This window comes from Mustela lutreola, chromosome 2, assembly GCF_030435805.1.
Source record: "Mustela lutreola isolate mMusLut2 chromosome 2, mMusLut2.pri, whole genome shotgun sequence".
Lineage (NCBI taxonomy): Eukaryota > Metazoa > Chordata > Mammalia > Carnivora > Mustelidae > Mustela > Mustela lutreola.
Genome location: NC_081291.1, coordinates 216,843,599 through 216,868,165, shown reverse-complemented (window position 1 = coordinate 216,868,165; position 24,567 = coordinate 216,843,599). Strand labels below are relative to the sequence as shown.

Sequence of the window (24,567 nt, the reverse complement as noted above, 5' to 3'; positions counted from 1 at the left end):
AAAACCAGGCAAATGTGAACACAGACTGCAGATTTGATGTTGACAAAGTATCGCTGTCTGTCTTGTAGGTATGATAATGGTACTGTGACCATCTGTTTTCGAAATGTGCTTATCTTTTAGAAACACATACCAAACTGGGGCGCCTGGGTGGCTCAGTTGGTTGAGTGATGGACTCTTGATTTTGGCTTGGGTCATGATCTCAGGGCCATGGGATGGAGCCCCGTGTCGGGCTCTGCGTTCAGCGGGGAGTCTGCTTATCCCTCTCCCTCTGCCCCCCCTTTTTTTCTCTCTCTCAAATGAACAAATAAAATCTTGAAAATAAGAAATGCAGACCAAGCCAGCTGGAGATTTAAAGACGCGTCTGAAGGAGAGCATGGATAGTTCAGCTGCTCATGTCCGGCCCCTGAGCCCGGTTTCAGGAGTTCATTAGAGACCAAAGCCGGGGCTGCGAGGTGACTTCCGGACCTCCTCCAGACGACAGTCCCCAGGGTTCGATCACTTGGGTGTGGCCTCCCGCTTCCCCCTCTCTTATCCCTGAGACTTCAGCTGGTCTAGGCCGTGCCTTGAGGAATAAAGGGACGCAGGGCCATCTACAGGATTTGCGGGGCCCAGTGCACAACAAAAACGTGAGACCTCTTGTTCAAAAAGCGGGAAAAACTGACATTGAAGGTAATAAAACTGTACATCTTTTTCCTCTTTCCTGTGGTCTTTCCATCTGTCACCATGATATGTGTTTGTGTGTACTGTTTGCTGTTTACTGTCACTTTCGCTGCTGGGGATGTGTGTATTTTCAGGGTGAGTACAGACCTCAGAGGTGCCCGAGGGCCCCACTATGGGACTCAGTGAGCCTGCGTGCGGCCCTCCTTCCAGCCACGGGAACCATAGACTCCGCCGGGGCCCCAGGGGGCTCCATGGAGCTGGCCATGTCTCCTCCCACGGACCTGCTGCTGGAACCCACAGCTAAGGGCATCCCACAGAGGCGATGCCAGGACACACCTGCGACCTGCTTCAGGGACTGGAGACAGGGCACTTCCTCGGTCACCCAAAGGCATGTTGGCTGCAGATAGTTACATTTTCATGCTTTACAATCATTGTATCTTTTTTTTTTTTTAAAGATTTTATTTATTTATCAGAGAGAGAGAGGGAGAGAGCGAGCACAGGCAGACAGAATGGCAGGCAGAGGCAGAGGGAGAAGCAGGCTCCCTGCTGAGCAAGGAGCCCGATGTGGGACTCGATCCCAGGACGCTGGGATCATGACCTGAGCCGAAGGCAGCTGCTTAACCAACTGAGCCACCCAGGCGTCCCAATCATTGTATCTTTTATTGATTGATTGCCCACTGGGGTAACTAGACCTCCAATACAATTTTGAAGAGGAGTGCTTAGAACAGACATCCTTTTCTTATCCTCCGTCTCCAGGGGAAGCTTGGGATATTTCTGATGTTTGCTGCGGGGTTTTGGTAGAGGCTGTTTTCACCCCTGGAGTGAATAGGGTTCTTTCAATTTCAGTATCTTTTGGCTTCTGTTATTCCTCTTGAAAATTCAGTTGTCTGCATAATTATTCCCCCTTTGAATATGATGTTTTTTTTTCCTCTGCCTTGTCAGTCTTTGGTTTTTATCGGTTTGACTGGTTTGTCCACACATAATTTATCCTCTCTGATGTTTTTTGTCCATTTGGGGGACTTCTCAGCTGGTCTGTCTTCCAGTATTGCTTCTCTCCATCCTCTCCATCATGTCTTCCCTGATGCGGTGAACCTGTGTTAGGTCCTTACGCCATGTTCTACACATTTCTTTCTTTCTTTCTTTTTTTAAAGATTTTATTTATTTATTTGACACAGAGAGAGAGAGAGAAAAAGAGATCACAAGTAGGCAGAGAGGCAGTCGGGAGGGGAGGAAGCAGGCTCCCCTCCGAGCAGAGAGCCTGATGCGGGGCTCGATTCTAGGACCTGAGCTCGATCGTGACCTGAGCTGAAGGCAGAGGCCCAACCCATTGGGGCAGCCCTGTTCTACACATTCCATACGGACTTTTCTCTAATATTCATGCTTGAGAAGGTCTAGCCTGGAGTTCACACTGAACCTGCTTTCCCTTGCTCGCAGGTTTCTGGGGCTGCCCTAACAGATCACTACACACTTGGTGGCTTAAGCAACAGAAATGTCTTCTCTCCCAGTTCCGGAGGCCAGGAATCAAGGGCCACCAGGCCATGCTCCCTCTAAGGATCGGCGGGAAGATCCTTTCTTGCCTCTTCTAGCTTCTCAGGTGACCCTCAGGTTCCTTGGCTTGTGCTCGGGTCCCTCCAGGCTCTGCCTCCGCCATCCCGCAGCCTTGCCTTGTGTCCTTGTCTCTTCTGAGGACGCCAGTCATTGGATTTAGGGCCCGTTCTAAATCAGGATACTTTCACCTCAAGATCCTAACAGAACTATGTGTCCAAATAAGGTCACTTGCTGCGGTTCTGGGAGGCCATGATTTTGGGAGGTACACTACTGAATCCACTAAACCATCGATAGCTCCGCTTAGATTGTTAACGTCTTGACAAGCCACCTCCCGATCTGTGTGTCACCTCCGTACGGCATATACCGCAGGCCAAAGCCACGTAGAATGTCAAGTTCTCATCTCCACTGTTTTTCTCTTTCCTGGGATTTTTGCACCTCAAACGCTGGCTGTCTCGGCTGTCCTAAACTCATTTAGTTTTTCCCATGAGACCGATGCAAACCTCAGACCGACCCCAACACTTTTCACTCATCACGCGTAGCCAGTGCTTCAAGCTGGAAGGTTCCAAGGGAGAAAGTAGGGTCAGTCTGGCTTCTGCCTCCATGCATTTCTCTGTACTCCAGGATCTCCGCAGGATAAAGCCGGCCCGTCTGGGCTGCTCTCTATGTTCTCAGACAATTGCTTCTTGTCTCTTATCCGGTTTTTGTAGTCATTCTTCGCACAAAGTTTTTTTCTGACACTTCATCATAAATAGAACTCAAATATGGCATTTCCGGTATTCGAGGTTCATGTCGCAGAGCACCAGGTGACTCTCAGGTGCATCGCTTTCGGAAGCGCAGTGACTGAGGGATGTGCCTCTTAGTCTGCCCCCACCCACCTGCTCCTTTGTACTGTGTTTAGAGACAGACATGCCCAGAAGCTCGCCTTTGTTCCCTGTATGAACGGCTGCTTGGGGACACTTCAGAAATGTAAAGAAATCAGTGGGGGGAAAAAGACCCAGTGGAACATGTCAGAACGACACAGGGCTCTTGTCGCGTTCTTGCTGCAAAGGATTCTTTTTTTTTTTTTCTTTTTTTAAAGATTTTATTTGAGACAGAGAAACAAAGATAGCGACAGAGAGCGTGAGTGGGGAGGAGAGGGGAGAAGCCGGGAGTCTGCTGCGGGTCTCAATCCCAGGACTCTAAGATCATGACCTGAGCTGAAGGCGAGTGCTTAACTGACTGAGCCACCCAGGGGCCCCTGAATAAGATTCTTAATATCAGGCATATACATGAATAAGTCACAGAGTATCACTTTGTGTGCTGAGGTCTGAGATGCCAGAGCAAGGGAGGAGTTCTGTCTATGAGGGTATGTTTCTAGGAGTGAGCTTGTGTGTGTGTGTGTATGTGGTGTGTGTGTAGTGGATGCTACACATTTTACCTTACCTAGTCCTCAAAACCTGTCATCTAAACTAATAGGTACTGTTATTAGTCCATTTTACAGATGTGAAAAGTGAGGCATAGGGAAGTTGATTAGCCTGCAGCCTACACCTGGGTGGATACTATTTAACCTCTCAGGTACTTTGCATTTTATTTATTTATGTATTTTTAAGTTTGGTACATTTTAATTCAATTATAGTTAACACATTTTACTTTATTTTTTAAAAACAGGTAACACATTTCAGTTTATGATTAGTAAAGCTACATTTTTAACCATAAAATGCAAGCTTTAATGGACATGAACTCTGAATGAAAAGAATGAGACTTTCTGTAACTTTTACTTTTTACAGATTTACGAGCTTACAGAAGTGTTACAAGAATCGTGTGAGAAGCCCTCGTGAGCCCTTTACCTAGATGCACCACTAGTTTTCCTCTCCTCCCATTCGACTATTCACCCACTCACTCGTCTCTCTCTGAATCATTTCAAAATAAACTGGAGACCTTATGCCCTTTTGCCCCCCAAATACTCAATGTGTATTTTCTAAGAACAAGAATAGTGCCTTCCCTAACTTCAATACAGTGATTAAAACTAGGGAATTTACTGTTATAACCCTGGTACTATTATTTAATCCAGAGTTTATATTCATTGTTCATCAATTTTCCCAATAATGTTCTTTGTAACTGCCCCTCCCCCGCCATCCCTACTCTGGGTCCGGGATCTAATCCAGGATCATGTGTTGCATTTAACTGCCGTGTCTCATTCGCGTCCTTTAATCTGAAACAGTCCCTCAACCTTTCTGTCTGTTGTTTTTCCTGATTAGATACAGGCAGCACATCTCTTGCACGAGGGCTGTGTGCTCCCTGCCTCCCACCCAGGGGTGCATGACTTTCATTGCCTGTTGACTTTAAATTTGGTAATTTGATTAAGGTGATATGATCATTTATTTTTTGTAATTATACTTAATTATAATCATTTGATTAAGGCTTGTCTACCATAAAAGAATCCTATTCCCTCTTTCATTAATAAGTATTTGTGAGGGAACTATTTTGAGGACGTATAAAACCTTGTTTCTCATCAAACCCTACTAGGCTCTGACACCCCGTATCTCCCATGCGTTAGTTCTCTCTCTCTCTCTTTCTCCTTCTCCCTCTGCCTCTCTCTCTTTCTCCTCCCTTTGGCTTCCTTGGCTTGTTTCTCATTGAGTAAAGCACACCCTAATTAGCTTCCTGAGGATGCATGGGAGGACATAATTTTAAGATTTCACATATTTGTGTCTTCATCCTTCCCTCCTCCTTGAGTTGCTAGTTTGACTAATTACAGAATTCTACATTGGACATTTTTCTTCAGAACTGTGAGTGTATTCCTTGCCTGTCTTCCAGCTTCTAATGTTGCTATTGAGCAGTTGATGTCATTATAATTCCTAAATATTGTACTTTTTTTGCCTCTCTGAAAGTTACATGTTCTTGTTTTTTAATCTTTGATGGGGTCGCCCCCCCCCCCCTTCATTGTGCTGGATTCTCTCTGGGCTGTTCAATCTGGAAAATCATGCTCTTTGGTGATGACAATTGTTGTGGGTATTCTTTCTTTTTTTAAGGTCTACAAACTTCTTTTTAAAAAACATTTTATCTGTTTGTTTATTTTTTAGAGAGAGAGAGAGCAAGTGAGGGGAGGGTTGCAGAGGGAGGGGGAGAATCTCAAGCAGACTCCATGCTGAGCAGAGTCCATTGTGGGGCTCAATCCCACGATTCTGAGATCATGATCTGAGTTGAAATCAAGAGTTGGACACTTAACTCACTGAGCCACCCAGGTGCCCTGTGGGAATTCTTCCTTTGAAGATTTCTTCCTCTTTGTATTATCTGTCTTCTACAGAATTCCTGTTGTTGCATGTTGACTTCTGCATTGGTTTTCTGATTTTCATTCATACCTTCTTCTCTTAGTTACCTCTTTGATATTTTATCCTACTTTCTGGGATATTTTTTCACCTCTCCTCATCCAACCATTGGATTTTTCATTTTAGTTGATACATCATTACTTTCTAGGACCTCATTCTTGTTCTTTGGCTATGCCTTATTATCTGTCACCCTATTCTTGTTTTATAGATGTACTATATTCTCTTGGAGAATTTTGCTATATAAATTCTTGATGTTTTCTTCTGCTCCCACACTTGTCTTTTTTTTCTTTTTTCTATTTTTTTTTTTTTTTTGCCATCTCATGTTAGAATGCTAGAAAAAAAGTGGCTAACATGATATTAGAGGATGATGTCTTATTTGATAAAACAAAACAAAGCAAAAAAACAGAACAGAGGAAAACATGGAGAACAAAAACAAAAGGGAGAGATGCTGGTTTGTCCGCATGTCAGAAAAGAACTCTGATTGGAAGCCCTATAGATGTAGGTGGGACATGTGGGTAGTGGGGCTTCATTGTAGGGTGATTGAGAGGTTATCTGGTTTTCTCATGGGGGGGGGTTCCAATTGTTAATACCTGTGTCTTTTCACTGGACCTATTTAGTTTCTTCAGGGACAAATCGTCCAGTTTCTTGCCTGGAGAAAAAAACACCTTTTATCCAATGTTCTGGGGAGTGAGAGGGAGTAATATGGCTGTCCAGCATAGATACTCACTTAATTCTCATATTTTCCTTTCAGGTCCTACTCTTGCTTTCTTGTCAATATTTTCTCCTTGAGGTTATCATACAAAATGCAACAGGAATTTAAAGGAAAAAAAAAAAAAACTACCAAGGCTACTGAGATTATAGTTAGTTTGTGCACAGTAGAAAAACAGCAAAATTTTTGGGCACCTGGGTGGCTCAGTCGGTTATGCCTCTGCCTTTGGCTCAGGTCATAATCCCAGGATCCTGGGCTCGAGCCCCGCATCAGGCTCTCTGCTCAATGGGGAGCTGCTTTTCCCTCTCCCTCTGCCTGCCTCTCTGCCTATTTGTAATCTCTCTCTGTCAAATAAATAAATAAAATCTTAAAAAAAAAAGAAAAACAGCAAATATTTCACATGATTCTCACATCCACAAGGATCCTGACCAGTTTCCAAACAGCAGCATCACAAAAGTCTGGGATCAAGTTATTTCTTCTTGGCAGTTAGTACCTTACAGGGAAGTCACAAGGTTCCCTTGATTTTGCTGACCCTGCTTTAGTTTGTTTGTCTCAGATCTGAGGTGCTTTTCTCCTCACGGCCTGAGATGTCCATGATTACCCATAAATGAGATGTTGTTTTGTTTCTACAGTTCCACCTAGTGGTCAAGTTTCTGGCCCTAAGGCACACAGTTAACCACATGGGTTTGTTTTTATGATATTTTCATTTCCATATTCATTAACTTGATATTTTCTTTATTTGATTTGTAGTTTTATTTACACAGGTGTAAAACAAGGTGAAGAAGAAGAAAAAGAAGCAGCACTCCTTGCGTGTGGTTAACAAAATTGGAGTCCTAGATACTAAGACCTAAGAGTTAACTATTGTCTGGATGCTCTGTAAATCTCCTACTCATATCTGTCTAAATAATTTATTATTGTCAGCTCATCTACTGAGAACAGGATCCAAGAACCCACCGTGCATCTCGACATGGTTTTGCCTGTAGTGCCTATATCTGCAAGAAGATCCTTCTCAGGTTGGTTGATACCTCGTCTGCTTGTGGTTCTGTGAGTAGACTGGGGATCAGCTGGGTGGCTCTTCGGCTCAATGTAATCTTGCCTGGGGCTGTAGTCCTCTTGGCCTTCGACCAGGCTGAGACATCCAGATGGTTCACCCACCAGGAGCCCCTGGTAGGACTTGTTGAGGAGAGCTGCCTCTGGGTGAGTGCCTGGGATTGAGAAGGTACTAGGGTCTCTAGACTGAAGAACCAGGCTCTGGGATGGGACAGGAGGGAAACAAAGCTGGAGGCTAATTTCCAGAATGTTGGGTATCAGGGGCATCTAGAAGGCTGGAGCAGCTTGAATCTGGGGGACTGGGCATTTCTTTTTCCATGGAGTCCTGGTTCCCTCTCTCTCCTCTGGCTTCTCCATGTACTTTTGTCAGCACTTCCCGTGAGGCAGCTCAAGGCTCCCGAAGATGTAAAGGCAGAACCTGCCAGGACTTCTGATGTCTCAGGCTTAGAACTGGCATGGCATCACTTCTGCCATACTCTGTTGGTTTCGACAGTCATGGGCCGACCCAGATTCAAGGGGATGGAAGATAATATTTTTTTTGAATATTTTATTTATTTATTGGAGAGAGAGAGAGTGAGTGAAAGAGAGAGCATGAGCAGGGGTGGGGCAGAAGGAGAAGCAGACTCCCCACTGAGTGTGGAGCCTGATGTGGGCCTCAATCCCAGGACCCTGGGATCATGACCTAATCCACAGTCAGACACTTAACCAAGCCACCCAGGGGCCCCGAGAGGATAGAAGGTGCTTAACATCTCTTGGTATGGAGAATGACAATAAACTTGGAGTCATCTTTATTCTGCCCAACTAAACAGAATCTATGTGTGGCTTAGGGCCACCATCATAGATCGCCACAGACTAGGTGGCTCAAAACAACAGAAACTTGTTCTCTCAGTGTTGTGGAGGCCAAATGCCTGAAATCCAGGCTTGACGTCAACGGGGCCGTGCAGCCTCCAAGGACTCTCAAGAAAGGTCTCTAGCAGCTTCTTGGCTCCAGCTGGCCCTTGGCTTGTGGTAGCAGCTCTCCAATCTCTGCTTCTGTCTTCACGTGGCTTCTTCCCTGTGTCTCTGTCTCACGGACACCCAACCCCTTTCTCTATCTCTTTCCCCCTTTTTTTCCTGTAAGGACACCAGCCACTGCATTTAGGGCCCATCTGATATTCAGGATGAATTCACTCAGGATCCTTGAACTTGGCTGCATGTGCAAAGACCCTATTTCCAAATGAAGTCACATTCATAGGTACGGGGAATGAGGACCTGGACATATCTTTTTGAGGGATACAATTCAAACTACATAGCAAGCATGACTCTTTTTATGTACCCTGCTGAGAAAATATTCTACTCTCTGGGTATACGGTTTCACATTTTAAATTGTTCCATAAATTTTAGTCAATATTTTTTAAATATATTTTTTCCTATATTTTTCTTCTGGGTTCATGTTCATATATATGTTAGATCGGGGCAATTTTGGGGAATGGGTAAAAAGCCAGAGAGTAAATATTTTGGGCTTGGAGGTCATACAATGTCTGTCACAAGTACCTAACTCCTTTATAATGTGAAAGATGCCATGAGTAATACATAAACCAATGTGTGGGGGTATTCCAATAAAACTTTCTTTTTTAAAAAAAAGGTTTTATTTATTTATTTGACAGAGAGAGACACCATGAGAGAGGGAATACCAGCAGGGGGAGTGGGAGAGGGAGAAGCAGGCTTCCCGCTGAGCAGGAACCCAGTGCAGGGCTTGAACCAGGACCCTGGGATCACGACCTGAGCCGAAGACAGATGCTTAATGACTGAGCTGCCCAGGTGCCCCCCAATAACACTTTCTATGGGAACAGGTGGCCAACTGGAGTTGGCACCTGGGCCAGAGTTTACCAACCCCTGTGCTAGCCCTTCTCGTGTCGGGCTCTCTGCTCACTGGGAAATCTGCTTCTCTCCCTCCGCCCCTCCACCCTGCTTGTGCTCTCTCTCTCTCTCTCAGATAAATAAGTAAAATCTTTAAAGAAATAACAGTGTAATCTATGGTTTAGCTTATCCATTGGGGTTTTTTCTTCAACAGTTATCTTATTAATTTTTAGACAATCTGTTTGTTCTACACCGACCCTCCCCACCCCCGACCTGGCTCTACCAATTCGCTCGATAGTCCTGTTGTTCATTCACACATTATAAATGTATCCTTTTTCCTTTAGATGTTTCATATTCATAGTTCTGCATGCCAGTTGCTACCATAGAAACGTCTATTTCCTTGGGATTCTGAAGTTGTTTCTTGTTTCTGTTACCTTTCATTCAATAGCGATTTGCTTTTCCAAGTATTTGTTGATTTTGGTTTATGAGGTTGTGCTTCATTTTAATTTGTGGGATTCCTGCAAACTAATTTGGGAAGCTTTCCACCAGAGAGAATCTACATCTGATTTTGCCAATAGATGGAAGCCCCCTTTCTCCCATGCCAGAGCACTGAGCGGTCCTTCGAAGATTTTTTTTTTTTTTTCCTACAGTAAGAATCTCAGATTTCGGTCCCCCTAGGGGATCCTGCCTCAGAACAGCCCCACCCCTCCCTGTCACTTTAGGTTTAGGCTAGTTCCTGCCACTCGGATTCTGAGTTCTCCCAATCTCATCGCTCTGCCTTTAAGCCAACCCCTGAGCATTCCTTCCCTGGTCCTTGGTGGTTCCTACTCAGCTTCTAGTCACAGAAGCCTGGTGACACACATCTGTCCCTCCCTCCCTGTCCCCTCCCCCAAACTTCCAGGAAAGACTCAGCTTTCTCTGTCAGTCTGTCTGTGTCCTTTTGTCTATTTTTTTTTTTAAGATTTTATTTATTTATTTATTTGACAGAGAGAAACACACACAACAAGAGAGGGAACACAGCAGAGGAGTGGGAGAGGGAGAAGCAGACTTCCCTGGGAGCAGGGAGCCCGATGTGGGGCTCGATCCCAGGACCCTGGGATCATGACCTGAGCCGAAGGCAGACACTTAACGACTGAGCCACCCAGATGCCCTCCTTTTGTCTATTTTATCACATCCTTGCAAATCTGTTCCACTTCCAGAAATACATCATGTCTGAGATCTTGCTGGGGAGCAAGTCAGCCTCAAGGCAACTAGTGTTTCATGGTCTGGAGACCGCTTTTCCGTGCAACTCAACTTATGTGGACATACACACTTTGGTAACTTGTAACTTTGGATGGGAACAAATGGGCTTGGGTGTACCCTCTTAGATCTCACCCTGCTCATAAATGGAGGAGCTTTGGTGCCTACCAGATGGGGATCTAGTGGAAGAACATATCCTTGGACACAAGGTTACATTTTTAGTTCACCTATGAAGTTAGAATCACAAGGGACCCTCTCCAGGCATTTGCCTGGGACCAGCCAAGCCCTTGATTACTCATTTGCAGCCTCTGTGTTGTCCCCCTGTCCTGTCCAGTGGACTATCCTACACTCCCATAAGTCTTACTCCCGTAAGACTTGCTCTGATAAAATGTTAGGGTAAATGTAGAAATAAAACCATGCTTCAAGCGTGGCCTTTTGCAACAATACTAGTGTTTTGACCAGGGGCAAGTCCAAAGGAAGGAAGCTCTAATTGCAAAATTTGGGACACTGATTTTGTTGCTTACAAGGACCCAAGGGGACACTTGTTGCAATTCTGAGCCACTTGCTGAATCTGACAATCGAGATTGCTGTATTTGGAGAGATGGTCTAAAATCATTCCTGGCTTTAGAAATAGGAATAGCTGAAAGAGTGCATGCAGAACCCTCTTACACATGACCCCGGCTGAAGAAACAAACAGCCAACTACGCACTCACATTTATTTAAATCTCTGAACAGAGTTGTTCTCTGCTGAGTTATAATGAGGAGTGAGCTTTCCGAGGGTGTGATTTATGAGCCTTCCACAATGGGTTTTAAATGGGGGCACTGACAGTTTCACTCCAGCGAGGGCTGGGGGAGCCCTTCGGCCCGGAGGAGCTGAAGTGAGCTGGTGGGAGACAGAGGGGAGGCCGGCGGGGCTGGATCGGGTCACCGCGAGCCAGGGGCATGGAGCCAGCCCCCAGCTCCTCCGTCCCTGAGCTCGCTCACTCAGCAACACTGGATTGTTCGTTTTTGTTTCTCTCAAGAAAGAAATAACACACGTTGACGTGAAGATTGAAGGTGGACTCTCTCTTGTGCCACAGACGGTCCCAGCGATGGAAACATGAACACTTTTCCCCGCCCACGCTTCTCTCTCTGTAGAACTGTCTGGTGGGTGAAGTTTGCATTTTGCGTGATTTTTCTTTTCTTTTCCTTTCTCTGTGGTGCATTCCAGCCAGGAGAGTGACGAGGGCACCGTTGGTTGTGAAATGGTGCCCTGGAGGTATGTCCACGTCCTAATCCCCGGAACCCGCGAACGTGACCTTGTTTGGAAAAAGGACTTTGCAGGTGTGATCAAGTTCAGGAGCCTGAGGTGAGATCATCCTGCATTATCCAGGTGGGCCCTCGGTGCCATCACAGGAGCAAAGGGAGATTCGACATAGGGAGGAGGGGGGCAGGTGGAGTGGAAGCGACGTAGCCACAAGCCAAGGATCACCAAGGACTGTGGGGACTCCCGGAAGCCAGCAAGGCAAAGGAAGGATCCTCCCCAGGCTCTGGGTGGGTGACCAGGGTCAACTTCCTCTTGCTCTATGGACTTCCACAAATGGGGGAGAACTGAGGGCTCATTTGACCCAAACACAAACACCCCGCCTGGGTCCCCAGTGCAACGACTCAGGCGCGTGAGTCCACGGAGGTATTTGTCACTAGTTTCTGCTCATTGCCTTCTCTCCTCAGCTCCCTGCTCCTCACCCCAGCTGCCCGGCCTTTTCTGTTGCCTCTTGTCCCTTTGTTTGCATATATGTCGTCTTCTAGCTTATTTAATTGTCTGTCCAACTTTGCCATCCTTCGGGTTCAAGGTGGCCGTCCTATTTTGGCATTGGGTTAGACATTGTAAGAGAAATTCCCCTTAGTACACAGATAGGGAATTGGGAATGAGAAAAATGTTCTGTAACAGACAAAATAGGCATGAGGGACACTGTTTTCTTTTGATACTTCAAGCAGAAGAAAAGACTTAGAGGGAAGAGAACTTAAGTGGTTTTTAAATTGAATTTTGTAGGATGAAGAATGGGTCCAGCTCGTGCAGATGTAAGCCGTGTGTATATGGTTGAACTGTGGGACCCCTCCTGGGGTCTCAGGTTTGATCCACAAAGCCAGACATGAGGGGATGGCCTCTTGGTTCAGATAAAACACTGCAGGCCGCAGAATGCAAGCGGAGGGCAAGAGAGAAGGTGGACCCTGCATTCAGCTCTGAATGGGACCCTGGATGTTCCCTCTCCATCCCAGTTGGAGACTGGAAATGAAGACTGTGAGTATTTCCGGGTGCCTGGGAGGGAGGTTTCCATGATGCCAGCCACCGGGTCCCTGAGGGGTGGGGGTCCTGTGGGCCAAGGCTGTGGGATGGATTGGAAGCGAGATCAGAACAAGGGCGGGGGTGCTGCGGATGGAGAACGTCACCAAAGCCAAGCAAGGGGCTGACAAGAGTGGCCATACCGAAAGTTGGGGGCTTCTGGGACTGCCCAAGACTAAAGCCTGGGGTTCACCTGAGCAGCCTAAATTATCTGAAGAGCTACTGTAAAGCAAGCATGTTTTCAATGGCAAGTAGCTAGAATTTACTTTGACTTGCCAAGATCAGTAGGTCCTCCACCAACAGAAATGGAGGCTCGAGGGGTAATCAAAATTACAGAAGGAGTGTCTGCCATCTGCCTTGCAAACCCAAGGGTCAGCAGAGATCTTATACACACTCTGCTCCACAGCCCTTCGAGACCCCCCTGCCTCTGCTCTCGGGCAGGCTCACAGCTGGGTCTGAGGCTGGGAGAGGCCAGTGGAGGTCCCGCTCGCGGAACACTCAGGTTTCCACAGAACTTTGGAGACAGCACTGTGGCGGGTGTGCATGGCACCCCTCGGCCGTGCTGAAGTGCTTCCTGCCAGCAGCTGTGAGCAAAAAAGGTGGCCATGGCCTTTGCAAGGCTGGCTCTCTTGGGGCTGGTGAGCCACAGTTCTGTGCTAGTGAGGGCAACAGTGACTACATAAGGAGCACTTTTGGGCACCCGGGTAGCTCAGTCAGTTAAGCATCTGTTTTCAGCTCAGGTCATGATCCCAGGGTCCTGGGATCGAGTCCCGCTCAGCAGAGAGTCTGCTTCTCCCTCTGCTCTGCACCTCCTCCCTGCTTGTGTGCACGCTCTCTCTCTCCCTCTCTCATGCTCTCTCTCTCTTACATAATTAAATAAAACATTTTTAAAAAATAAGGAGCACTTTTTTTCTCCTCCTCAGTCTAGCACTGGTGCCCATTTAATTTAGACACTGATAATACCAAATGTGTCTTTATATTCAGGTGAAGAAGGGGGTTTTACAGAGCTATGGGTCCCAAACCCCAGCCCTAACAGATGCGGTCTGGGGGCAGCTGGCCTGTTCCACCACTGAAAGAGCATTAGTAGTGGACACACTGAATCCTGGGGACCACAGACCCTCCATGAGATCCCGGGATCGTGGCAAGGGCCCTGAGAATCTACGTGAGTGATATTTCTCACCCACACATCAGTGCCTCCAGTATTCAGATGTGGGCAGACAGGGATAATGGAATTAAATGCACATTTATTTCAAGACCATTTGAGAATTCAGAGTTAATTGTTTGTCATGGCAATTTCTCTAAACTGATGGGAGCTACAAATGGGACATTTGTGTGACGGACACAGTCATGTCCCACTTGTGTCCTTTCTGGGTGCTCTGTCTGACTTCCAGCTGCCCAAGGGCTCCCTTGGCCCCAGCAGCCTGCAGGCCATAAGACCTAGTACACTTGCACACCTCCTGGGTGGCCTTCCAGCTGTGCCTCTCCAGAGTAGGTGTATAAATACCCCAGGTCTCTCGCCCCTTGCATGGGATAATTCTGAAGTGAGTTTTCTCCCAGTTTCCCTGTGGAAGTAAGCCCAGCTACCAGAGCTGAGAGTTGGCTTCCCAGCATACCTTCAGTCTTCCCCTTGTCACTGTTCCACTTCCTATCAGCCAGGTACATTTCTTGTACCTCAGAATAATAAATCATATGCCTCCAACTCCAGTCTCGTGATCTGCCTGCAGGAGAACCCAAACCAGATAGCGGATGTCTGAGCAATTTATTTTTTCTCTTCACACACTTTTTTATTGAGATATAAAGTATGTACAACAAAGTACACAGAAATTTAGCAAGTAACTCAATAACTCTCTGGTTTTTGTTTTATTTATTTATTTGAGAGAGAGAGCAGTGGGGGAAGGGAGAGAGAGAAGCAGACTCCCCATTGAGCAGGGAGACCATTGCAGGGCTTGATTCCAGGACCCTGGGATCATGACCTGAGCCCAAGGCAGATATCCAAGGACTGAGCCAGCCAAGCGCCCCAATAACTCTCTATTTGCATATCCCTCTGTAACTACCACTGTAACTACCACTCAGACCAAGCCATAGAGCATTCCTAACATGTCTGCAAGCTCTCTCACCCACCCTATTAGCAATAATATCCTAAAAAATAACTACTGTTCTCACTTCTATCACCATAGAGGAGCTTTTCTTGTTTTTGGACTTTATACAAATAGAATCACACAGTAAGTCCTTTTTGGGGTATGGCTTCTTTTGTTTAACATTGAATCTGTGAATGTTATTGCCTATAGAAATTGATTGCTATTTTTTACTGCTAGGTTATATTCTATTGTATGAATATCAGACAATTAAAGAAATTCTTTCAACTTTTAATGGACATTTGGGTTGTTTCCTTCTTCAGGCTTTTGGGAATAAAGCTTCTTGTATGTGTTTTGTGGTACACCCAAGCACTCAGTTCCCAGGAGCGAATTGCGGGTTGTAGACTATAAGGACCTTTTGGACCATTCTGGCTTTCACAAATTGTCCCTTCTTGGATCTGCATGTGGACTTAGGAAGCCCTTCTTTCCCGCTGAGCTTTTTCGGTGGTGAGGACCAGAGTTTAAATGTCCCGTATCTTGCACCACACCCAGTACAATTTGGGGCGGAGTGCTCAACAACTACTTGCACCAGTCCTCTGACTCACAGGGCTTAGGACTAAAGACCCCCCTGCCTCTGGGTAGTTATCTTAGATATCCCCAATCACCACATGCGGAGGCTGCATGTGGTGTCTGCTTTCCTGTATCAGGCAGGGTGTGGTCAGGAAAACAGGATGGGGCGGTTATCAAAACAAAGGCTTGCAGGAGGGACCCATGCATGAGGGGCTTGTCTGGCTGTGCTATCCTTCTGGCTGAGTGTAAAAGGCTGCTCCTGGGAGCATGGAAGGGTCAGGAATCAACTGCTGCCCCCAACCAGAGTGAGAGGTGCGTGCCAGGGACAGCAAACAAGAAGAAGAGGAACTTCCAGTTCTTCCTTCAGCCCTGTAGTCTCCTGTTGGCAGAGCCTGACAGAGCCACATGGCAAAGAAACAATGGACTCTGTAGAGCCCTGAGACAGAAAGGCTTAATAATTGCCACAATTAGAGACCTGGTTTCTACCAAGACATTCATTGTTCCCACCTTCCTACCTGGCACCTCCAGGCCTTGCAAAGTCCTGGGGTATGGCTGGGATCCCTCGAGGGAGATGCCCTAACTTGTGTCCTCCTACTCTAGCCTCCTTATGCTATCTGCAGCCCAAAAGATGGAGGTCTCTCCTCAGGCTGCCAGCCGGGGAGCTCTGTGAAGGGGGCTGGGTCTAGGCCAAAGGTGTCATCTTCAGGTGTAGTCCAGACCCTTCTTTTTGAGGAGCCAGGAGCACTGATATCATGCAGAAGACAGAACGTCCTTCCCACCAATCCTGGCTGCAGCTGTTCCCAGGGAAGTAGTAGGCACCTTTGGCTCTCAAATGCTCAGGGAACAAACACTCCCTAAAACTGCAGATGCTTACAACAATAAAGGTTTACTTGCTGTGCACACTACATTCACTCTGTCTCATGTTGTCCTCATCCTGGTACCCGAGCTGAAGATCCAGGATTCTGCTTCCCTCCAGGGCAAACTGGTTCTGTGGCAAAGAAGGAGCAGATGGCTGCACAAAGCTTCCGTTCAGAAGCCTCACACATCACTTCCACTCATATTTCATTGGCCAAGGCCAATGCAGGGTGAGGAGGTAGAATCGTCCCACAGCGGGGGCAGAAAATACTTTGAATAGTGGCACGAGGAAGGCTTGAAGGCACATTGCCCATGCAGAGAATCTCAGTGTCAATATACCATTCCACTGGGATTCAAACACCCCCCCCCCCCCCACAAAGGCTCTCTTTTGAGTTAACACACAGAGACTGATGTGAGAAGAGCAACCAGCTTACCGGTTTCCAAAAGGGCCAAACTATGAATTCCAAACTGCAAATTTAGGAATGCCTTTCCCTCCAAGATTACACTATACTTGACAATGTCATCTGATGAGGTGAGCTCATCTCCCACTTCAGAGAGTATGCTTGTCACTTGTCCTGCCCTCAGCTGGGTCTGGTGCCCTGAGACCCTCTGATTTGACTGGTCAGAGGAAACTTCTAGTATTCTGAAGGGTGGGCAAGGAGCAGACATTCAGAAAGGGAGAAAGTGGCTTAGCATTCAGGGTGTGGAACAAATGTGCGAGGGAGGAAGGAACCTGAGTGTGCCGCCACTCCTGGACAATCTTTCAACCAGTCCTGTTTCCAGCATGGCTCTGGACTCTTGCCTGGAGATATGGACCTGCTGCTCCCAGTTTCCGAGACTCTCTGCAGCTCTGTGGCAGGGAGCCTTTTGTTTCTTATAACCACCCCCCCACACCTCCCTCCAGCAAGCAGGGTTCAACTTTCTCCCTCCTGCCAAGTCAGATAGCATTTGTCCATTATGTTTTCACCTTTCAAAATATTATGAATTTCTCCTCTTTTCTGATGTTTCTTCTCCCAACCTTCTGTTCTTGGTTTTTCTGTCACTTTCGTGGGATTTGAGGAGACCACAGAGTTTACCATATGTATGTTGCAGCTGCTAAGTTAATATGTGTGTGCTGCAATACCTTCACCTCTAGGATAGTCTAGACAGCTTCCCATGTGGAGGAGGCCTTCCTCCCCAGGGGCCTTAAGGGCCCGGAGTGGGTCCGGGAGGGAGCACTGGGGGTCCTGTAAGGCTTCTGCTCTCCCTGGAGACCAACCAAAATGCTAAAGTGCATACTTAATCCAAATTACATCTCCCTTGTTTTAGAGGAGAGCCTGAAGAGCAGAGAAACAAAGCAATCCCCTGCACCCCACAACCAATGACTTGAGGCAAAATGATTGCGTTATGGATGTAGTCAGGAAGAACAAGGTCTGGGCGTGGCCAGCGAGGACCAGGGATGGGGCGTGTCCAGGGAAGAATGAGGATTGGGTGTAGCCAGAGAGAACTGGGTTGAGGCGGCCGGGGAGAAGGAGATCAGAGCTTGGCCAGGGAGAGCAGAGACTGGGCAGGGCCAGGGAAGACGAAGGTTGGGGCGTGGCCACGGAGACCGAGGATTGGGCTTGGCCAGAGAAGACCAAGGTCTGGGTGTGACCAGAGAGAAACAAGGTCAGAGCGTAGCCAGAAGAACAATGACTGGGCGTGGTCAGAGATGAAAGAAGACTGTGCATGGCCAGAGAGAAGGAGATGGGGTATGGTGGGGGAGAAGAGGTCAAATTTTGAGGAACAGGGTTGCCTTTCAACTTGGACGTATTCATTCAGAAGTTCCTGCAAGGTTTTGTTAATTAATCAAATGGAAATGATAAAAAAATGAAATGCAGTGTGATTTTCCTTTCTTTCCTCCAAGAATATGCCCAAACTGTTGCCTTACCCTTTTTTGAATTCTAATATGCCAATGTTTCCCACCTTCCCGGCGTGTGTGTGTGTGTTTAAGGAAGAGAAAGGCTTTTGGTTCTGGAAAAAGTGTAATGAGATTCTGAAACCAGTCAAAACTCCCATACTCCAAGAAGATTGGGAGATGGTTCCCTGCTGGGTTCTCCTTGTCATGTTCTTCCTCCAGAGGCTTCCAGCCCCCACCATCCATACCCCCTGTTTGGCCCCCTTCTTTCTTTCTTTTTTTTTTTTTAAATTTACTTTCAGTGTTCCAGAATTCATTGTTTATGTACCACACCCAGTGCTCCATGCAATACATGCCCTTCACAATACCCACCACCAGGCTCACCCAACCTCCCAACCCCCACCCCTCCAAAACCCTCAGATTGTTTTTCAGAGTCCATAGTCTCTCGTGGTTCGTCTCCCTCTCCAATTTCCCTCAACTCCCTTCTTCTCTCCATCTCCCCATGTCTTCCGTATTATTTCTTATGCTCCACAAATACGTGAAACCATATGATAATTTACTCTCTCTGCTTGACTTATTTCACTCAGCAACATCTCTTCCAGTCCCGTCCATATTGATACAAAAGTTGGGTATTCATTCTTTCTGATGGAGGCATAATACTCCACAGTATATATGGACCACATCTTCCTTATCCACTTGTCCTTTGAAGGACATCTTGGTTCTTTCCACAGTTTGGCGACTGTGGCCGCTGCTGCTATGAACACTGGGGTACAGAGGGCGCTTCTTTTCACTGCATCTGTATCTTTGGGGTAAATACCCAGTAGTGCAATTGCAGGGTCATAGGGAAGCTCTATTTTTAATTTATTAAGGAATCTCCACACCGTTTTCCAAAGTGGCTGCACCAACTTGCATTCCCACCAACAGTGTAAGAGGGTTCCCCTTTCTCCACATCCTCTCCAACACATGTTGTTTCCTGTCTTGCTAATTTTGGCCATTCTAACTGATGTAAGGTGGTATCTCAATGTGGTTTTGATTTGAATCTCTCTGGTGGCTAGTGATGATGAACATTTTTTTCATGTGTCTCTTAGCCATCTGTATGTCTTCATTGGAGAAGTGTCTGTTCATGTTTTCTGCCCATTTTTTGACATGATTATCTGTTTTGTGTGTGTTGAGTTTGAGGAGTTCTTTATAGATCCTGTCTGGCTCCCTTCCTTCTTATTCTACCCCCAAGTTCTCGGACTTCGTCTTCGACATCCCAGCCTTTGATTCCCCACCTTCTCCCATGGCCACTCCTGCCCCTCCTGGAGCTTAGGAGCTGCTTCCTCCCGAGCCTCCTGAGTCTGCAGACCTGGAGGCAGGTCACTTGGGGGTCCTTAGCCAGTACTGCCCCTCCTCTGTGAAAAGCAGGGGCCAGACACTCACCCCTGCAGTTTCCCTGGACCATAGTAAGCACTGCATACACACACACACACACACACACACACGAGGAATGGACTAAAGAATGAAAAGGTGGAGTTCATCGTATTAATTTTGCATTTCCTCAGTTTGAGTCCCTTCTTTCAGATCATATTCAATTTCTCATATTATTATTATTATTTAGCACATTATCATGAAAACTTACTTGGGCCAATTGTGATTTCCTCTCAATTGACTATTTGGTATTTTAGTCCAAAAATGGGTCTTTGAGAGATGAGCAGAGCCATTAGGTAAAATTAATTGGCATAATTAAAAGCAAATTGTTTTCCTGGAAAGCCCAGATTTTAAGAGCTGGTCCCAAGCAGCTCTGCTGGGGAGCAGCCTTTCCTGGGGTTTTCTCTGCTCTGCTCTCTGCTTTGTTCCACGGCTGCTGGTGGTTCTCACTGGTAGCCGCTATTAGTGGCAGTGACACATTAATTGAACCTCACTATTTCCAGGTGTGTGGCACACTCCGAGGTCACCAGTGCAGTGGGGTTTCATGTGTATTCAATTACTGCGGCGATATGAAGGAATGCAACATGTCATACGTTAAAGTGTCAATTACCACCCCTCACGGGGCTGCCCGAAAACTAAACCAATCAGCCCCCTTCCCTGTGGAGCACGTTCTGTTTGGGCTGGATGCTCTGTAAACTGTGTGCTTGTTGGGGAGAAGTGGAGAGGAAACAGAACTCAGAGCGGAGGGCTAATGGGTTGGTACATCCATCTTGAAAATCCAGGCACCGCGCTTGCATTTGTGTGAAGACTGCCCTGTGGAGTGTTGTACCAGGCAGAGTTACCTTCCCGAAGCCCCGGGGAGCCGGAGGAGTTCACTCAAGGATACAACCATCTGGCGGGAGGCCAGGGATGCCGATAAAGTATCTCTCCTTGTATATATCAGAGTTATTCTATGGGGCCACCTTCGAAAGCTTGTGTTTTAAATGTTTACATTTAGCATTTGCATAGATAAAGAAATGTATTATTATTTTTAAAGAAACTTACCTACTTGTAAGTTGAAGATGCTTCCTGGACTTCCCATCCTAAAACACCACCCTTCCACTCCCAACCAAAACCTGACCTAATGGGACCTGCTTGACTTTGATGCCATGTCCCTCTTGAAGTCATCCTTGTTCTTTGTTGACTTGTTTTTTTATGTGTCTTCCCAGGAGGGTGAGTAAGAACCATGCCTATCTTACCTGTCACTGTGGCTCCAGCATTAAGTCTCCCAAATTTGACCCCAAATATAGTAGTCCAAAACTGTGATAATGTGACAGTTGAAACATGGAATTAATTTATATAAGAATTTTTAGAAATAAGGTTTTCCCTTTGGATTCATTCAGGTGTGAGTGAGGCCATGACACCTTGTGGCCACCCCAGGAGACCCTCTGGAAGGAATTTTTCTTTCTTTCTTTCCTTCCTTCCTTTTTTCCTTCCTTCCTTTACTTTTCTTCTTTTCTTTTCTTTCTTTCTTTTTTTAACCTTCATTCCTTTTCTTAAAAGGCATTTTTCTCAGAAGGCAGTAGTAGTTATTATAATTAGTATTTATTATACTGTCTTCCTTTTGCAAACTTACAGTGATCAATCATGTTTACCCCCCTTTAGAACTGCCCTGTATGGAATAAGTATCATCCCCCTTTTTCGTAGCAACAAAAAGAGGGTTAATAGTCTCGTTCAAGGTCACCTGACAAATTATTCTGTATTAGGAACACAGTGGCTTAAGCTCCATTATTGCTTAGACAAACATGCCCGTGTTTTCCCTCTTCATTACTGCTCCTTTACTTTTGGGAGCTGCTAGCCTTCTTTCCCATTTGACCTGTGAGTCCACTCATCAGTCAGCAGATACTTACATGCCTACCTTAAAATGTGTTAATTGTAGGAAAAAGATTCTTTGGTTGAAAGAATACAGATCGAATTCCAAACCTCAAAACCGCACTGAATTCCCATTACTAGGAAAAGCGGTCATTGTTGGTACAACTTAATTTAATGACCATTTCTCGTCCTACCCCCTCTTTCTGCATCTCTTCTTCTGACCCTTCCCTTCTCAAGGCCTCTTGCCGACTCGTGTTGCTTTCTCCTCCAGATTTGTACATTGGCTGCCAAATAACATGGAACTGTGCAAAACCAGTGATAGTCAAACTATTTTTGACTACAACGCTGGTAAGTTTCAGAGTCTTCAACCTAATACAAAGCTGCTACAGAGCTTCAAGGCCTTTGCATTTATCTTCAAACTGCACAATACCCGGAAATGAATTTTGAGAACAGTGCAATGCTACATATCTAAGGTGCGTGGTACTGTTTTTACTATAAGAGCAATGACCTATCTGTTTCTGGAATTAATCAGTGATTACTTATGAAAGCTCTCAGTTAGGATCTTTTAAAAGAAGCCACCCCTCTCTCTCTTTTTGTGGGGTGGTGGTGAGTGGGGGCCTGGTCAAGAAGGAGCACGGCTGGGCTTGTGTCCTCAGGAACTCTACCAAGGACAGAAGTAAGATGAGATTCCTTTGTGGATCAGCCTGCCCCAAAGAGAGAGCAAGTGAGAGCAGGTGTGCCTGGGGTGGAGGGGCCCTTCTGCCTGTCTAACCCACTCACCTAACATTAGTCTGACCACATCTGCTTCATCGCATGAGAGCAAAACTCTTTAGTACGTGACCACATCAGTATTGATTATTAAAAAATAACAAGAGGCAAAGAAGAGAAATGTTTTGATGCTCTTCCCTTGATTGGGTTTTCTTGACTGAATTTGAGCAGCTGCAGACTCAGTCCCAAACACAGATGAGCTGGGGGCAGCGGGGCTCTCTGCACTTCCCCGGAGGGGCTGCACCAGTGCCCAGTGGGGTGAGCTGGTACATAGGGCCCACAGCCCGGTGCTCCTGTTTTTCTGATGACTTGGGCTTTAAGATGGGGCAGGGATCAACTGGCTTGACCATGTGTCTCAGTCAGGTTGGGCTGTTGTAATAAAATCCCACAGACTGGGGGGCTTAAACAACAGACCTTTATTTCTCACAGTTCTGGAGCCAGAAGCCCAGGTTCAAGGTACTGGCTAGTTGGGTCCCTGGTGAAAGCCTGCTTATTGGTTTGCAGATGGCTGCCTTTTTGCTGTGTGTTTACTTCCTGGAGAGAAGGGAGTGGGGAGAAGTTGGGAGGGAAGAACAGAGGGAGGGAAAGCTTTTGTGCGTCTTATAAGGACACTAATCCTGTTCACTATGGCTCTCTCTCAGTGACCTAATCTCATGACTCTCATGACGTAATCACCTCCCAAAGACTCTACCTCCAAATACCAACACATTGAGGACCAGGGCTTCACCATCTGAATTTCGAGAGGATGCAAACATTCACTCTGCTGCACATGCCAACCAGGGGTTTAATGAAATCCGCTGAATGGCCTTATTGAAAATCTCAGCCTCTTTCTCTTCTATCTCAACCTAGAAGCCTTTTCCCTTTTTCTTCAACTTGTGCATCTTTTTAAGAATTGGTCTTGGTTCCCTAGAAAACAGAGCCTGAGGCAAGGATTAAGTACTAATGCTTTATTTACAAGCTACAGTCTCAGGGCTGTGAGAGTGAGGGAAAGGGGAACTGAGAAGCAGTGCAGAGAGCCATGAAGACAGAACAATTGCTTGACAGGTATACTCGTGAGCTCCACGGATGTCACTGTGTCTAAGAGTAGTCTGCTGGAGGGAAAAAGGGAGAAAACATTTATCTCCCTGGCTTCCTCTGCTCTCCTGCTTCCCTTGGTCCACATCGACCCCATGGCGAATTAACTTCACTGTTCAATCAAGTGTCTCTTCCAGCTCCTTCCCAGCCAGGCAGAAGTCAGACCCTATGCCCTGCAGTGAGGATTTCATCCTATTTCAGTGAGTCCGCAAGGGTCAGGAGGAGCCAGAGACACTGGGTATGGAGCTGCCTGGCATCAAGCAATAGAACCTCTTGGGCCCAGTGGAGTTTGTCTGCCTCTGAGGCCAAGCAAACAGCCAAGGGGTCAGGAGGCAGGTGAGGCTGAGAATCAGAGAGGCATATTAGGTGAGCTCATTCACATGTTGATGAATAAATAATCATTAATGCCTCCTTGGCTTAGGGCCTATGAGGAAAAATCATGCCACAGGCATTAATTACACATGTAATCTGGGGGATCCCAGCCTGGCATAAGATATACACCCAATAACACCAATAAAATGCCATGGGATCCAGGTGAAGGGGAACATTTGTTTAAAAGAAATGTCAACATTCACAAGTTTACAAATGCTTATTAGCTTTACAAGTTTGAAGGTTTTGCTACTGGAACTATCAAGGTGTTATTTAACGGGGTTTTAAATAACAGAAAAAAATCTCTAGTTTTTACTTCCTCGGTCACTGTTCCCACAGAGATTTGCTGAGAATTACAATGGCCATGCAGGGTGTTTTATTCAGGACTCACCGTGGCCGGGTGGAGCAGGTTTACGATCCCTGCTGCATACAGGTTAGAGTAATTTGCTCAAGACTGTGCAGCTTTCAGGCAAGAAAGGATTCTTTTCCATGTTTCTGATTTCAAGTTCATTTGCTGTGTACGATCTGAGGAAGCGGACAAGGGTACAGTGAAGGCCCACCTGACAATCAATTTTCGAGGATATATTGAGAGAGGGGTCCATGACTCAAGCATCTCTAGCTGGGAGCCCCGGTGCTGATGAGCTCTGGGACACTGGTGATCTGACGAATAGATGGTTTACAAGCTAAACTGAGGGGCGCCTGGGTGGCTCAGTGGTTTAAAGCCTCTGCCTTAGCTCAGGTCATGATCCCAGGATCCTGGGATCGAGCCCCGCATCTGGCTCTCTGCTCTGCGGGGAGCCTGCTTCCTCCTCTCTCTCTCTGCCTGTTTCTCTGCCTACTTGTGATCTCTGTCAAATAAATAAATCTCTGTCAAATAAATAAATAAAATCTTAAAAATAAATAAATAAAAGCTAAACTGACTCTGGCCAGCATCTTTTTTTTTTTTTTTTTTTTTTTTTAAAGTAAATCCACTTTCCTCTTTGTTTTGTTTAAGTCAGTGTTAAATGGAATTGCCCTGTGGGATTTGACAGCCTAGTTTTATC

At 46.3% G+C, this 24,567-nt stretch overlaps 1 long non-coding RNA gene across 7 annotated transcripts; it reads left to right on the top strand.

Moving 5' to 3' along the window:
* Window positions 1-1,137: 1,137 nt before the first annotated feature.
* Window positions 1,138-24,364, top strand: LOC131825360 (uncharacterized). Of its 7 annotated transcripts, XR_009351232.1 has the most exons (5): window positions 4,574-7,238; window positions 10,314-11,701; window positions 12,386-12,634; window positions 21,585-21,786; window positions 22,723-24,364. It is a non-coding gene; the product is annotated as an uncharacterized LOC131825360 (long non-coding RNA). The 7 variants fall into 7 exon arrangements; XR_009351230.1 differs by lacking the exons at window positions 21,585-21,786; window positions 22,723-24,364 and adding an exon at window positions 1,138-3,762 and having other exon boundaries at window positions 7,147-7,238; window positions 12,386-13,578; XR_009351229.1 differs by lacking the exons at window positions 21,585-21,786; window positions 22,723-24,364 and adding an exon at window positions 20,245-20,430.
* The last annotated feature ends 203 nt before the right edge of the window (window positions 24,365-24,567 follow it).